The sequence below is a fragment of the Harpia harpyja genome, chromosome 1 (assembly GCF_026419915.1).
Source record: "Harpia harpyja isolate bHarHar1 chromosome 1, bHarHar1 primary haplotype, whole genome shotgun sequence".
Lineage (NCBI taxonomy): Eukaryota > Metazoa > Chordata > Aves > Accipitriformes > Accipitridae > Harpia > Harpia harpyja.
In genome coordinates, this window is record NC_068940.1 from 65,179,005 (window position 1) to 65,194,218 (window position 15,214).

A 15,214-nucleotide genomic window follows, 5' to 3' on the forward strand; every position below is an offset into this window, starting at 1 on the left:
TTCTAAGTTGTAATCTGGATTGCATCTCAGTCTGGAAGCTGGGACCTATCTCTATTTTACATGCACTGATGCCTACAATAGCTGAAATGATTTGTTTCTTCAGGACAAATAAGGGTCAATGGTTCATTTGCCTGGCTTTTCTTTTGAGAGCCACTGACCACAACAGGCTTCTGCAGTTTGCTCACAACAAAGCTTCACTTGCATGTGCGACCTTGTTGACTGCTGTCAGAACGTCACTGCCATTTGTCAATGCCTCTGACGCTTTACCTCTGAATGTTTTGTTGTGAACTGGTTAGTGAACTCGTCCTGCTGCTGCCAAGAGATCTGTGCTCATGAAACGGGTGACATAGACAGATGTCTGTCACCTGTGCATTAGGGAAACGTCAAGCCTCGCAGGCCAGGAGTGATCAGAGTGCTTAAATGAGCTGTGACAACCATGTAGTGTAATGGCTGGTGCTCTGTGCTCTGGCTGTCAGGGTTGAGGAGCTCTGCAGTACGTAAGGGATTTTTCCGCCTGCACAAGCAAAACCCTCAAAGTGAGAAGCACTCTTTGTACTGCCTTGGGACTCAAGACACTTGAGTTTCATTTCTTTCTCTGCTCTTTCATTATTACTATTAACATAAAGCAATAGCATTAATATGGTTAAAATTTCATGTGTGCACATGGCATCAACTTGCTGAGACCCACAAGTAAGCTTTTATAGCAACTGCTAATTGGTTTTCATTTTAGAAACCTGAAGAACTACTAGTGAAATTAATCATGGCATAGCCTTTTAAATTTGATATAATTCAATACTAATTAGATTTAATAAGCAAGAGGATGGATTGAGGCATTGTTAACAGGATTCAGAATCTTTAAGCCTCCATCTGAAAGTCAGTGTTGCTTACAGATTAGTGAGGTGGTTTCTGTGAATTAAATCTGGCAATATCATTGCAGTGTCTCTGGCAATATCTGGAGTGGGTACATTCTGCAGTTCACTCCACAAAGTCTTCATTATTCATATTCAGAAACTGGCATAAAAACCTTGCATGGAAATCGGGACATAAGGTCCCGCACACAGGTGCATGCAGCTGTGTAGTGGAACAACTGGAACGCTGAACCTCAGAGCTTGGAAGCACTTGGAGGGTCCATAGGTTAGCCTGTGATTGTAGACATGCCACCTCCAAATTAGCTCGAGACGACTAAGAATGGTTGCAAAGACGTGTCATCTTCACTGCTGATCAGAGTTTGTAGAGCCCTGGGGAGACGGGAATGTCTCAGAAATTTTTGCAGTTCTTCTGTGGGTGAAAGAAGATTCCCTTGGGTATCAGCTTAACAGCTTCCGTAGACATTCCCTCAGTTTGAGAAATAACCAAGAAGGGTATGTACAAAGATAGCAAAGGAGTGAAAAATAAGGTTCTTGTCAGCGAATACATTCTTTTTACTATTTTGAATTCTACAGGTATTGTAACTTCAGCTGTCACCACAGTATCTAAATAACTTCCAGCAATATGTTAACGTGTGTGAATAGTCTTAGTCAGGAGTAGTTTTTTCCTTCTTTCATACTCTTTTCATCCTGAGAGCTGAGTATATATTTCTGTAAGGAAAAAATGGAAATGCAGTTTGTGTAAAAAGTGTACCCAATTTTTTTCGTTTTGCTTTTATATCATTATCTATACATATATGTATAGATATAAATTATTATATATCTCCCTATATTATATACGCTACATATATTATATGTTAATACATTTTATATATTTTTTTATATCTTGCCTTTTTGATTAAGAGATTCCTCAGGCTTTGAGAAGGAGATGCCATTTAAAGTAGCGATCAAATGCAATGGAAAATTTAATATATGGAACAAAGACAGCTCAGGAGCAAATGTCTGGTTACCTGCATGGCCAGTATCCTGACTGAGACTGCAGGCTGGATATTTGTTGAAGGAAAGCAGAAAAATTATGCTTTGTTTCTGAGATGTGAATGATTCAAGACTTTTGAAGAGTATGGAAGGATTACAGCTTTGCATTAATCTTGTACTTAAGCCAGTGAGAAAGAGGTGCTCTCTAAGTATGGCAGTGTAGCTTGTTAATCCTTTAGCACAGCTTCCAAGAGAGAAAAACACTAGGCAGTACCCATGCTTTGACATTTCTTAAAATTAATTGTTCTTATCAAATGATTTTTTTGTTAAGGATAATTTAATATTTTCTTCCAAAAGAAGGGAAAGTATGTTATGTACATGGATACATAACTTCCTTCATGGATGTCTGTTTAGGATATGAATGGAAAAAAAAAGAATGACTCATTCTGTGGGTTTTCAGTGTGTGCATGCTTGTGTGTCTGTGCACAACAGAGGCAAAACTGGGGAAAAAAAAAAAATTCTGCAAGAGCTGGAAAATGGCCAAGCTGGACAGGGGAATGTGTCAACTGCTTGTCTTGTGGTGGGGAGAATCTCTGAAATCCTGCAGTTCCCTAGAAGACCTATCAGTCTTCTGTATCTCTGTGTAGTTTTCTGTATGCCGTATTTCACGCAGCGAAACAGAAAGAGTGCCCAGTGTAACAGGAATCCAAACCCAGCTATTTCCAATTCTCCTGCTACAAACTCCAGTTGTAGAAGACTGCCAGACATGGATCAGAAGGGCACAAACCAAACTCTGCTTTTATTTCTTCTTTCCTAAAATCTTCTTTCAAAGAAATCAGAACTTTATTTAAGACATGAAACAACATTTCTTTTCTTTCCTAATGCCCTCCTCTGCTAGCAGAAACATACTGTAAGTACAGGCATGTGAGTGAACTTGCACAGCTAGCACCTTTGAAAAGATATTGGGTAGTTTCCCAATGTTTGTTCTCTTCTACACTTAAACTCCAAAGCTAAGAAACGAGTATTTATCTCACCTTTCTTTTAGGCTCTTTAGAATATACGAGAGGGTGGATTTTTGTATGATCTGATCCCCAGCAGTCTGATAGGCTCAGCTACCAAGGTCAGAGTTTAGTCACCCACTGATGTAGAATGTATAGAATTGCTCCATTTCAGTTTACTGTAGCTCTTACCTTGCTTGTTTTCTTAGTCCATCTAGACGTTTTTGTGGAACAAAGCCTGAAAATGTGAAGCAAACATGCCAGGACACAGAAGGATAAATTAGAAAATCTAATATTTATTTTTAATTAAAAATACTTTTAAGAAAAAAAATGCAACATTATTGAAGGGCCTGATCCATTGGCTTTGCATACTTCAAGAGTGTCAAACTGAATGTAGGTTAAGATGCATGACTTGAAAACTGTATTTGAAAAAAAATTTAACTGTAATGCAGAGATGGCCAAGCTGGTTCTTTAGCTGCATGTGGCCTCTGGTGCCAGGTTTATTTCATGCAAATGGAAGAAGGCTGGGCTGGCATGGAGTTCTTGGAATAAAGATGTGTTTGTGGCTGTGGAAGCAGGAAAAGCAAAAGAGATGGTAAAGACAGTATTTCCAAGCTGGCCAAGAAAGTCATCCTTTGGGTCTGAGGCACTTGCATGTCTTTTGTGGGTTTTTTTTTAAACATACGAAGGGTTTGACACATACTTGAAAGACGAGAAAGACTGATCATTTCTTTGAGAGAATACAGGGAATCATTTTGTCAGAAAATTTGTTTTCCCCATGTTGCTTAATTTCTCATTTTGATAATTCATATTCTTACTGCTTCGATTTGCATTTCACTAACATTTCTGTCCCTGTATATAACCACTCCACAGGGTAAACTGGAAGCTGCTTCTGTCAATAGTCTGCAAGCTTTGTGTTTTATTTGGGAAGAAGCCAAAGGTAATGATGATTCTGCTGTGGTAAGAGCCAGTTTCCAGGGAGCTGAGAAACTCAGTCTCTGATGAATTATCAGCCCAATCTTTGAGTTTTTGTTCAGATGTCTGCTCCATTTGTTCAACTCCTGGGGAAAAGCAGACAAAGTGGGCAAAATCCTTACTCCCTTCCCTAGAAGGAAAGGCAAGAAGGTGCAGAAAAATCCCAGCAGCTCTACTCTCTTATGCCTTTCCTACCTCATGTCACCCTACAATAGGATGTCTGTTCTGTCCCTTTTTACAAAGCTAAGTCTTGAAAGAGAGGAGATCACAGCTCCATCAGGAACAGAGTAAGGAACATGAGGCAGGAACTGAAGGTATGAAATGGGAATAAAAGTGGTTTGCAGGCTCTCTTTACCTTGAAATTACTTGGAAGGGAATAAGGCTCTCTAAAGAAGGCTGGAAGTAAGCAAATATCACTCCTGTCTTCAAGAAAAAGAATCTGGAGAACTAAAGGCTGGTCAGCATCACCTCGAACCCTGGGAATGTGAGGGAATGAATAATCCTGGAAACCACTTCCAGACACTTGAAGAGAAGAAGGTGATTGGTAGAAGTAAGCGTGGATTTATGAAGGGGCAATTGTGCCTGACCCAACCTGATAGTCTTCCACGATGAAATGACTGGCTTGGTGGATGAGGGGAAAACAGTGATGTTGTTTATCTTGACTTTAGCAAGGCTTTTGACACTGTCTCCCCTAACATCCTTAAGACAAAACAATGAAGTATGGCCTAGATACATGGCCAGTGAGGCGGATTGAAAACTGGCTGAACCAATGGGCTCAAAGGGCATTTGTGTCAAAGTCCAGCTGGAGGCTGGTCACTAGTGGAGTATCCTAGGGGTCAATACTGGATCCAATACTGTTAGAAACTTCATTAATGACCTGAAGGATGCGACAAAGTACACCCTCAGAAAATTTGCAAGTGATAGACCAGATGGATGTGTTGCTATTCAAAAGAATTTCAACAGACTGAAGAAATGGACTGACAGGAACCTCATGAAGTTCAGCAAAGTAAAAAGCAAAGTCCTGCATTTCGGGATGGATAACCTGATGCACCAGTAATACTGGGGACCGACCGGCTGAAAAGCAACTTTGCAGAAAGGGACCTGGGGGTTCTGGTGGACACCAAGTTGAACATGAGCCAGCAATGTGCCCTTGCAACAAAGGAGGCCAACAGTAGCCTGAGCTGCATAAGGAGGAGTTTTGCCAGCAGGTCGAAGAGGTGATTCTTCCCCTATACTCAGCACTGGTGAGACACATCTGCAGTGATGGGTGCAGTTCTGGGCTCCCCAGTACAAGAGAGACACGGACATACTGGGGCAAGTCCAGCAAAGGGACACAAAGATGATTAAGGGACTGGAGCATCTCTACTATGAGGAAAGGCTGAGAGAGCTGGGACTGTTTATCCTGGAGAAAAGAAGGCTCAGGGGGATTTTTTCCATATGCAGAAGTACCAGGCTGGGGGGCAGGAGGGAGGAGAGCAGGGGAGTAAGAAAGGTGGAGTTAGACTTTGCTCAGTGGTGACAGGAAAAAGACACAAGAGACAATGGGCACAAATTAAAATGCAGGAAATTCCACTTAAACCTGAGGGAAAAAAAATAAACCTTTACAGTTAACTGAAGACTGGAACAGGTTGCCCAGAGAGGCTATGTAGTCTCCATCCTTGAAGACAGTCAAAACTCAGCCAGACAATATCCAGTGCAACCTGTTCTAGTTGAGTGTGCTTTGAGCATGGGGTTGACCTAGATGATGTTTGTAGGTGGTCCTTTTCAACCTCAACCATTCTGTGATCCTACCAATCAATATGCGGAGTCAGCTGTGCCAATCGTCAAAGAAAAGTTTGAAAATCCCTGTCGTGGTTTAACCCCAGCCAGCAACTAAACACCGCGCAGCCGCTCACTCACCCATACAAAAGCATCTTGCTATTTCAATGTCAGTGATATTTTTTGTGTGAGGGTAACTCATATTTTTTGACCTTTAGGTTTGTCACTAAAAACTAAGTGTATATGTGCTTTCATGATGAAGTCTGGCAACTTAGAAATGGTTTCTTCTTTTCTTCAAGGATAAATAAAGATACAACCTTACCAACTGGGTAGCTGGATACTGAGACTCCTTAGATGCTGAGGATATCTCTACACATGGTAACTTCAATTGGGAGACCTGCTGAAAGCCTGAACTCCAAGGATCTTTAGACCCTGGTGAATGTACCTAAAGAAAAATAGCCCTCACTGTATCCATGCAAGATGGGGCTATAAATGGGTGTATTGGGTTTGTGTGGCAAGGTTTTGGTAGCGGGGGGGTTACAGGGGTGGCTTCTGTGAGAAGCTGCTAGAAGCTTCCCCTGTGTCTGACAGAGCCAATGCCAGCCGGCTCTAAGACAGACCCGCCACCGGCCAAGGCCGAGCCCATCAGTGACAGTGGTAGCACCTCTGGGATAACAGATTTAAGAAGGGAAAAAAAAGTTGCAGGGCACACAGAAATGGCAGCCGGAGAGAGGAGTGAGAACACGTAAGAGAAACAACCCTGCAGACACCAAGGTCAGTGAAGAAGGAGGGGGAGGAGGTGCTCCAGGCGCCAGAGCAGAGATTCCCCTGCAGCCTGTGGCAGGGAAGACCATGGTGAGGCAGGCTGTCCCCCTGCAGCCCATGGAGGTCCACGGTGGAGCAGATATCCACCTGCAGCCCGTGGAGGACCCCACACCGGAGCAGGGGGGTGCCCGAAGGAGGCTGTGACCCTGTGGGAAGCCCACGCTGGAACAGGTTTTCTGGCAGGACTTGTGACCCCACAGGGGACCCACGCTGGAGCAGTGTGTTCCTGAAAGACTGCACACCGTGGAAAGGACCCGTGCTGGAGCAGTTCATGAAGAACTGCAGCCCGTGGGAAGGACCCACATTGGAGAAGTTCGTGGAGAACTGTCTCCCATGGGAGGGACCCCATGCTGGAGCAGGGGAAGAGTGTGATGAGTCCTGCCCCTGAAAAGGATGAAGCAACGGAGATAAGGTGTGATGAACCGACCGTAAACCCCATTCCCTGTCCCCCTGCACTGCTGAGGAGGGTAGGTAGAGAATCCGGGAGTGAAGTTGTGCCTGGGAAGAAGGGAGGGATGGGGGGAAGGTGTTTTGAGATTTGGTTTTATTTCTCATTACCCTACTCTGGTTGATTGGTAATAAATTGAGTTAATTTTCCCAAAGTTGAGTCTTTTTTGCCCGTGATGGTAATTGGTGAGTGATCTCTCCTGTCCTTATCTCAACCCTCGAGCCCTTTGTTATATTTTCTCTCCCCTGTCCAGCTGAGGAGGGGGGAGTGATAGAACAGCTTTGGTGGGCACCTAGCACCCAGCCAGGGTCAACCCACCACAATGGGCTATTACACTGTTGGAAATGGATCTTGGTATCAACTGTTGGCAGTTCTCATAAAATCTCAACTCCATGTTCCTAGGTTCCTATGAAGAGTATAGAGAGAATGACATAGAAACTGCCCCTAGATGGCCATATCAGCTGCACTAAATACATGTCTAATGCATCTATTTCAGAAAGGGTGTAGCAAATAGAATTGGAGTCTGGAGGACTTGAAGGGAAAAAAGGGAACACTAACACCTTCCTCTCTTTCTTTTCAGTTCCTGTATTTCTAGCTGTGAGTCATTGTCAAGGAGCCAACCAAAATCTTCCTAAACTTAGTGCTGCAGAACACAGCAACAGCTTCCCCCTTCTCTTCCTGCAGTAGCTGAGCAGAGAGACCTATATCGACATCTGTACTGGTCCCACATGTTCCAGCCACTGTTGGACACAAAAGGTAAAAAAACCTGTTGAGCGCAACTGTCTAACCATTGAATAGCTTTCCTGCAAAGTGGAAATGAATGGGCTGAGACTTGCTAGCCTGGAAAAGTGATGATGGAAAGGGGAATGTAAAGGCTAATAAAATAATTTCTGTTGTGGGCACGGTGGATTGGAAGCAATTAGTTATGGCTGCTCATAAAGGGAAGCACTGGGGACATGCGCTGAAATCTCTCCTCCCCACCTTCCCCCCTGCCCCCAAAGAAAGGAAAAAAAGAGGAGGTATTTATTCCTCTAGTGAAGTTGTGGCTGTTATTGCCACAGGAATGTAACAGTGGTGAGAAGTAAAGCAGGTTCTAAAAAAGCTGAGGCATGGGATAGGAGGAACAGCTGGCTTTGAGTCTTCATGGTCTGGATGACACCTGTGGCAAAGAAAACTCTCCAGCAAAGATGTTAGGAGGTGCCCCGTGGAAAGTTCACCTCTAAGCATCCAGTCCAGTCTAATGTTTGCGAGAGGATACTGGGCTGGACAGTCCTTTGGCTTACCCTTGTTAGGCTGAGCTCGTGTCCTCAGGCAGGATGGTACAGCAGACCTCAGAACCTGTCCTCATATGAGCTGTATTTCCAGAAGATAGCTAAATCTTGTTCTTAATTATGCATTTTGGCAGTATGAGCACAATTCCCATTGAATTCAACATGGATCATGAGGGGATATTTTAAAACCTCTTAATACAATTGGAATTGTTTTAAGGTTGTAAAATCCATTGCCAGGACATGGGAGCTAAAGAAAGTGCCAGCAGCAGGAACAGGTTGTCATAGTGGTGACATGTGACATCTTTTCTTCCTGCTGTCATTCCTTATGTCCCTAAGTACTGGCATCTCAATTATTTAGTGTCACCTGCCAAATACTGATGTGTTACATTATAATTATTGTAAGAAACTGTGAGGGTAAAGTTTGGAGTCTTCATTATAACAAAAACAATTAGGCATGCTTTCTGTATTTTTGCCTGCAGCAATATTTGTCTTGAACAGTGTCTCTCATCTTTCCTTGTGGTGATGATATCATTGTACGGTTAGGCATTGAAACCCACTGATTATGGGAAATAATGTGGAAAACCTCCTAGATAAATGCCAGTCTCCATTTCACTATAAATAATGAGTAGTCAGGAAGTCGAAATATGTTTGTTTTGTTGGTTGCTTTCTGCCTCTTTTAGAGTCCATTTCATTGGTTTCTGATTAATGTTTCTAAGTTGGGAGCCAGGAATAAATCAAGAAGAAAGATCATAACTGGAGGTATGCCAATCTGTTGGAAGGTAATTTGTCTAGTCTGTGAACAAAGGTGTTTATGGGTCATGACGAGTAATGGCATTCTTAGTGATCTTTTCCACTTGAACAGACAACTTAATGAATTCACATACAATATTCTGAATCCAAATAAGTGGTGAGTATCTGATCAGAAAAACATTCTTTTAGTGTTTTCTGAGGCACTGTCTCATGTCAGAGCATGATATAGCCATGATCTGAGACAGTGTCCCAGTTAGAGAAGCATGAACCTGCTCGTGGTTATTCTGCTCTTTAGGGATCTCACCTAAACTTTAGGATATACAGATGAATGGGGTTAAGAGTCTTTATCTGCTGTGATTCACCAGAGAAATTATTTTACCTCCCTACAGACCTCCAAAGGTCTCTTGATCCTACTCCCACCCTTTAAAACCTCCACTATTCCTCAAGTCCTTCACATATGAACTCTGGCTTCATTTACATACTCCACCCAAAGGAGTGCTCTCCTTTCTAACCTATCACTCTTTACCCAGCTGTCATTAAGGTAAATTTACATAGACTCCATCATTCATAGCTCCTTAACTTACAGCACATGTATTCAGCAGCAGATGGAAGCAGGAAGAAAAATTGCCTGTGCTGCTCGGTTTCATTTCCCAAGGCAGACAGAGACTATAGATCAGGAAGGAAGAAGGAGACTCAATGGGAAGATGCAGACAAACTTTGTTGTACTGTAGAGGATGTTTGAACAGCTGTAAATAAGCAAAGAGCAGGGGGGTTATTGCATGATCAGAGAGGGCAGAAGGCTTGCAGTGAAACTGGGAAAGAGCCCTCAGGTTATGGCAGACGGAGGTGAAAAGGAATTCCTGAGTAAGGTGAGTTTTCAAAGATCACACAGGCTCAGGTTTATCTCCAAAAAACTCAGCCTTAGTCTTTGCTATTCTTCATCAAGCTGTTGCAGGTATTTTCCATATTGGAAATTAAGCAAAATGGTTCTATTCCTTTTGTGTGAAGAATAGCTAAGTTTTTAAATATTATTTTCCCAAAATGTGCTGTACTTTTTGAGTACTGGTCTGTGATCAGTCCCAGGGACAGCTTCCTTTGCTGCTTTGTGTTGGCCAGCCTCAATGGGGAGTTTGTGCAGGACTAGGGATACCCATTAGCCAGAGCAGGGACAATACTGAAATGGACATGAAGACCATCTCCACCTTTCTGCAGTGGACAGCCTTGCCCTGACCTTTCTCTTCACAATTTAAAATAAGCAAATTGAAAACAGAAATATTCTATATACCACAAAACTCATGGTTTCTGCTCCGACTCTGGACGCATCTTGCACCACAATTACTGCCCTTTGTCATTCCTTCGGAATGGCAGGAACTCAAAGCTTCCCTGACCCAGTTCCCTATGGATTTCTGTTGGTGAATAGGTGACATAGGCGCTTTGTGGTGGAGAGGCCCTCCCTGACACAGCACAGAGCTTGCTGGCTTATGTGATGACAACTCGACTGCCACATAGGCGGCCAGGCTGCTTAAAGACCCCTGCTCCCTGACGTTCACTTACAATGCTGTGCTGCTCCCCCTGTTGTGTCAGCACAACTGATTGCATAGTGGACTGAAAAACAGTTTTAGGCTGGATCCTTTCCCTACCCTGGTTCTCTGACAGGCCTTGCTAACAGTGGTGTCAGCAGCACAGGGACGCAACAGGGCAGCCCCAGTGGGGAAGAGCTGTTCAGCCAACAGGGCTGCTGGAGATAGAGGTTGGCCTGGCCCCTGGTAAATAGTAACAGTGGAAAGGAGAGCATTGTTAGTACACAGAACACTATCAGAGCTGAAAGAGCAGAAGGAAAGTGACACTGGCAGTTTGAGCTGTGCATGCAGAGTATCCATACACATGGTAAGAAACAGAAGCATGGAACATGGAAGACCTACACTGTCAATGGATTTTGTGGTTCCCTTCAAAGCCAGGTATGGGATTCAGTGAGCCCACATTTACTATTTCCCCCAAATAGTTGATTGCTTCAGCACCTGGCCAGAGTAAGAGCTACACACATGCAAATATTTGTAGCAACTGTGTTTATTAATTTCCAAACTGCGACAGGGTTCAATGAATGAAGATGTGTCACACTAAAATATATGCATAAAGTGACATGAGATTGTGGGACAGAGAGGAGTGTTACCTCTCATTCAGTCAAGAAGTTGCTAACAGGCCAGTCAAGTACAGCAAATAGTGAATGGTCCCTTAAAGTAACATTTCCTTTTTCTTCCTTAGTTTTAATCCTCCTCTTGTTATCTGTTGAATAGGACAGAAGTAAATAAATTTGATGGGCACCCAGAAGGAGGGTGGAATATTGATGGAGCTAGAGAGCCTCAAAGGGGAGATTGGCTGAAAAAACTGTTAAGGTTAGCATGCTTCAACAGGAAGATTATTTGAAATGAGTCAGGAGTTCAAACAGTCAACCTTTCAGATGTGATCTGAATAGTAGAGGCTTATACAGGCTTTTCTTTCATTTCTTCACCTTTGTCTTTTATAAGCATTTGAAGCTGGCTGATTTATTTTGTAGATTGGAAATAACTACTTCTCCATGCATTTCACTTTAACCTGCTTTGAGCTGAAGGTGATTTTAAGGTAACTGATTAACACAAGACATTTCTCACCCATAGATGTGGTGAATCTTAAAGGCAAAGTTCTGAGATGCCTGAAGAAACACCCAGCTCCCTTACACATCACTCTAGGGTCAGATACCTGGCTAGCAGCTAGGGTAGGTTGGCACAGAACCGTGTGAGCCTGTTGAAGGGCTGGCATTGGAAACGTCAGGGGTGGGAGAAGTGTCATCCAGGGAGGGCTTATAGCTAAGAAGGCTCCACAGCATGCAGCAAGTCAGCAGAGAGCGCATCCGAGTCCCTTCTCTGAGAAATGTGAAACTGTTGTACTACCACGTCACAGGCACCCACCCCACTGCTCTAGCAGTGGTGTGCCAGCGCAGAGCAATGCCAGGAGACTTCTTCTCTCTAGATAATGTGGGTGAAAGTGGAGGTAACGCTGTACAACAGAGAAGAGCTAGCAGCCGAGATGAGTCAGAGCAGTCAGTTTTAGCCTCCTAGGACTAAGCAAAAGTGCCTTCTCTAATGCCTTCCCTTGCTGACTGTGTCTTCAGCATCTGATAAAGTATGAAGAGAATTAGATTATTTCTCACTCTTGCACACTGGGCCATTTTAAGAGGAAGCCATGATTGCTGGCACATATTTGCAGTTTGCAGTTTTGCTGTCCCCAATGTCTTGAAGGTAGGGGCAGATGCATTTGTTATCTACCCATAACATCCCCACTGAGCAAGCAAGAAGATCAAGGATTTGCTGAGAGGACACTGAGAAGAAACAAAGAGTATTTCCAAGTGCTAGAAGAGAACTTTACAAAGTGTTAAACACAGCGTCCCAGTGGGTTTTGGAGGAGTCGGCAGTGTTTGCCACTGCAGTGGCTGAAAGAGTCCTTCTGTAGCTGAAGTTCCAGAAAGTTGCCTCGGGATTTGACCTAATAATAGAAAATACTCCCAGATGATGGTCAGGGCAGAAACCTGATTTCCAGCTGCCCTGCCACATCTATAAATTAGGCCATTAGCCTGTTACTCACAATTTCCTCCTGCTATTTGTAAGTAGCACAGAACAACAGGGTCTAATGTAATATGATATGGAAAGTTTTGAAGTAGATTTAAATTTAAAATGGAAAATGAAATGATGGTCCTGTGTGTAAGGGCTGATGTAATAGAAAAAATGTATTCCTCTTGCCTAATGAATTTACTGGGAAATATATTGCCAATTATGCTCAGCTTGCTCTGCTAAAAGTCACCAGATAACAGCCATGGTTATTTAAAGAGCTGCCAGTGCAGGGCAGATGGGAAGAAAGGAGTGGAAATGCAAAGGCACCTGTGAGGCTGGCACATGCATTAAAATGTGGAAATAAAGAGAAACGGCTGTTACTGACAAAGGTAGACTGACTGCTAGAGAAACCATGTTTCAAATATCATCTTTACATAGGTAACTCTCCAGAGGTTTCTGGCAGGTGCTTCATGCTCCAAGTTAGCATTTTACCAACACAGAAAAGTCAGAAAGATATTTGAGACTCTAGTATTCTGTTGTCAGGATCCTCCACATCAAAACCTTGGAAAAATGAGGTTGGATTTTGCTTTGTTTCTTTTCAGTGTTTCTGAATCATGTGCATGTCTGTTGATACAGTCTCTGCAAGACGAGATGAACCAGACTTTTTTCTCCGAAATAATTTCTGCAGTCCCTCAACAGCACTGAATGAGGTTTTCCTGGAAAGTAATCTGCATATTATCTTGGAAAAAAGAATTATCTCCAGTAACAGGCATTCTGCAACCAAATGAACTGAGCTTGTATTAAGTATATGAACAAGGGGGGGGAAAGTAGTGCATGTACTGCTCTGCCTTGTCCCTCTGTTGTGCTAGCTCTCCATTAGAACTGTGTCGTTAATCTCACAAAGTTCTGCTGATAAAGGACGGGTTTTTGAACCAAGCCAGTGCATATTTGCTCCTGAACCCATAGCCCATGTTCGTTCTCTATGTGTTACGTCACCGGGCTTTTTGGTATAAGCACTAAGTTTGATGGGTTAGGCAGGTTTGATTATTCTTGGCCAAGGCATTAAGCACAATATGAAAGCCCAGCCGTGGACACCAATCACAAGGACAGAATTGGATATGGTTGATCTAGTTTTACTTGCTGAGTGGCATTTCCAGGAAAAAAAAAGAAAGAACATTATGGTTAAAAGATCCCATTATGAAGTTGCTGTAGCTTGAAAATGAAGCAAACCTTAATGTAATAAGTAGGCACTGTGGCATTCAGTAAAATAAAGAAGTCTTTTGCCTTTAACCTTACGGCTAAAATCAGCATCCTTGGATTACTGTATGGATGCAGCTTTTGTATACAGCAGCAAAGGGCTTTGACTCAACTTTCTGAAAGTTTCAAGGTCCTTATTTCTATAGAGGAAGCTGTGATCCTTTAATGGCTGTGTCACTTCTCTAGAAATGGTTTGAGGTTTTTCTAAAATTCCACTCCTGCATGACTTCATTTTTTTGGGAAAAGCTTATTCACCTCAATCCATTTCAGTCCTTGGGACCCAAATGTGTTTGACAGCTGTCTGCCATTGTAGGAGGTAGGCCTTTACCTTAATGGGTTTGGGATTCTTTTGTGTAATACTTGGGAAATAAAAAGTTTGTTCTATTACAGTGCGCTGACATGCAGAAAAAATAGTCCACCTGCTTTGGTTTTGTAGCAGATCTCAGGTTGAATAATTCACCTCAAAACCAGCACTCAGATTGGTTTGCAAAGGCTCAATTTTCAAATATTTCATGACTGTGTGAGACATTTATTTCTGCTTTATTCATTCCAGCTCTGAGCAGCAGCCTTGTCTGAATGAAAAACACTAGCATTTGACCATGGCTGGGAGTCTGGTTTCTAACTCATAATAGCTTGGCAGCAGTACCAATTTAGCTATTATCTCCTGCTTCTACATCTGTCTGTGAAGACCTGCTTTCCAGGGGAAGGGTCTGACAGAATAAACACACACAAACATATGTGTAAATGCATGTAAGACCCTAGAAATACCACATTCACACAGAAGAGCACTGTGCAGAAAATCCAGGTCAGGTGTTGGAAGCTTAATATAGTTTATGTCAATATGTCACAGCACTTGGGCTAAGAAACCACAACTCTGAGCAGAGCTCTGTAGTGTAGGAGCAGCACAGCTTTGGTCTTCTGCTTCCTTTTCTAATCCTGGAGGCGGATCTCTATCATGGACCTCCAGGCAGCATTTTGTTCGGACAGGACTGCCCCACGTCACAACACTGGAGGTAGGGCTGCTTCTCCAGAGGTGTGGGCTAAGGGGGAACCTACGTGCAGATGTGTATGTCATGGTGTTCACTGGGTTCATATCTCCTAGCTGCTTCTGCTTCTAAGGCTTCATGTTAAGAATGAAGGATATGAACAGATTGACTTTCAGAAATGCTGACAACAAATTGTTCCCATTAACTTCAATGGGAACAGTCCTGAGAAGAACCTGGTGTTGACTAGTGCCTTCTAGATGCTAGCAGTCCCTATACATTCCTTACTGCAGAGACATGCCAAGTTTGATTAATTATGCTAGGATAGTACAGACCAGGATGCAGTAGAAGTAGCGTGTGTATATATGTCAAATTGCTAATGACAACCCTGCCTACACTTTATATTGAAATAGTTCCAAGACGTGTCAGAAAGAGGAGGTATATAGTAACTGACAGTGAAGAAAGCAATGTGAAATTTAAGCAGTCGTCATTAGAGCTTGCATCTAAAAAGCAAAATGAGATTA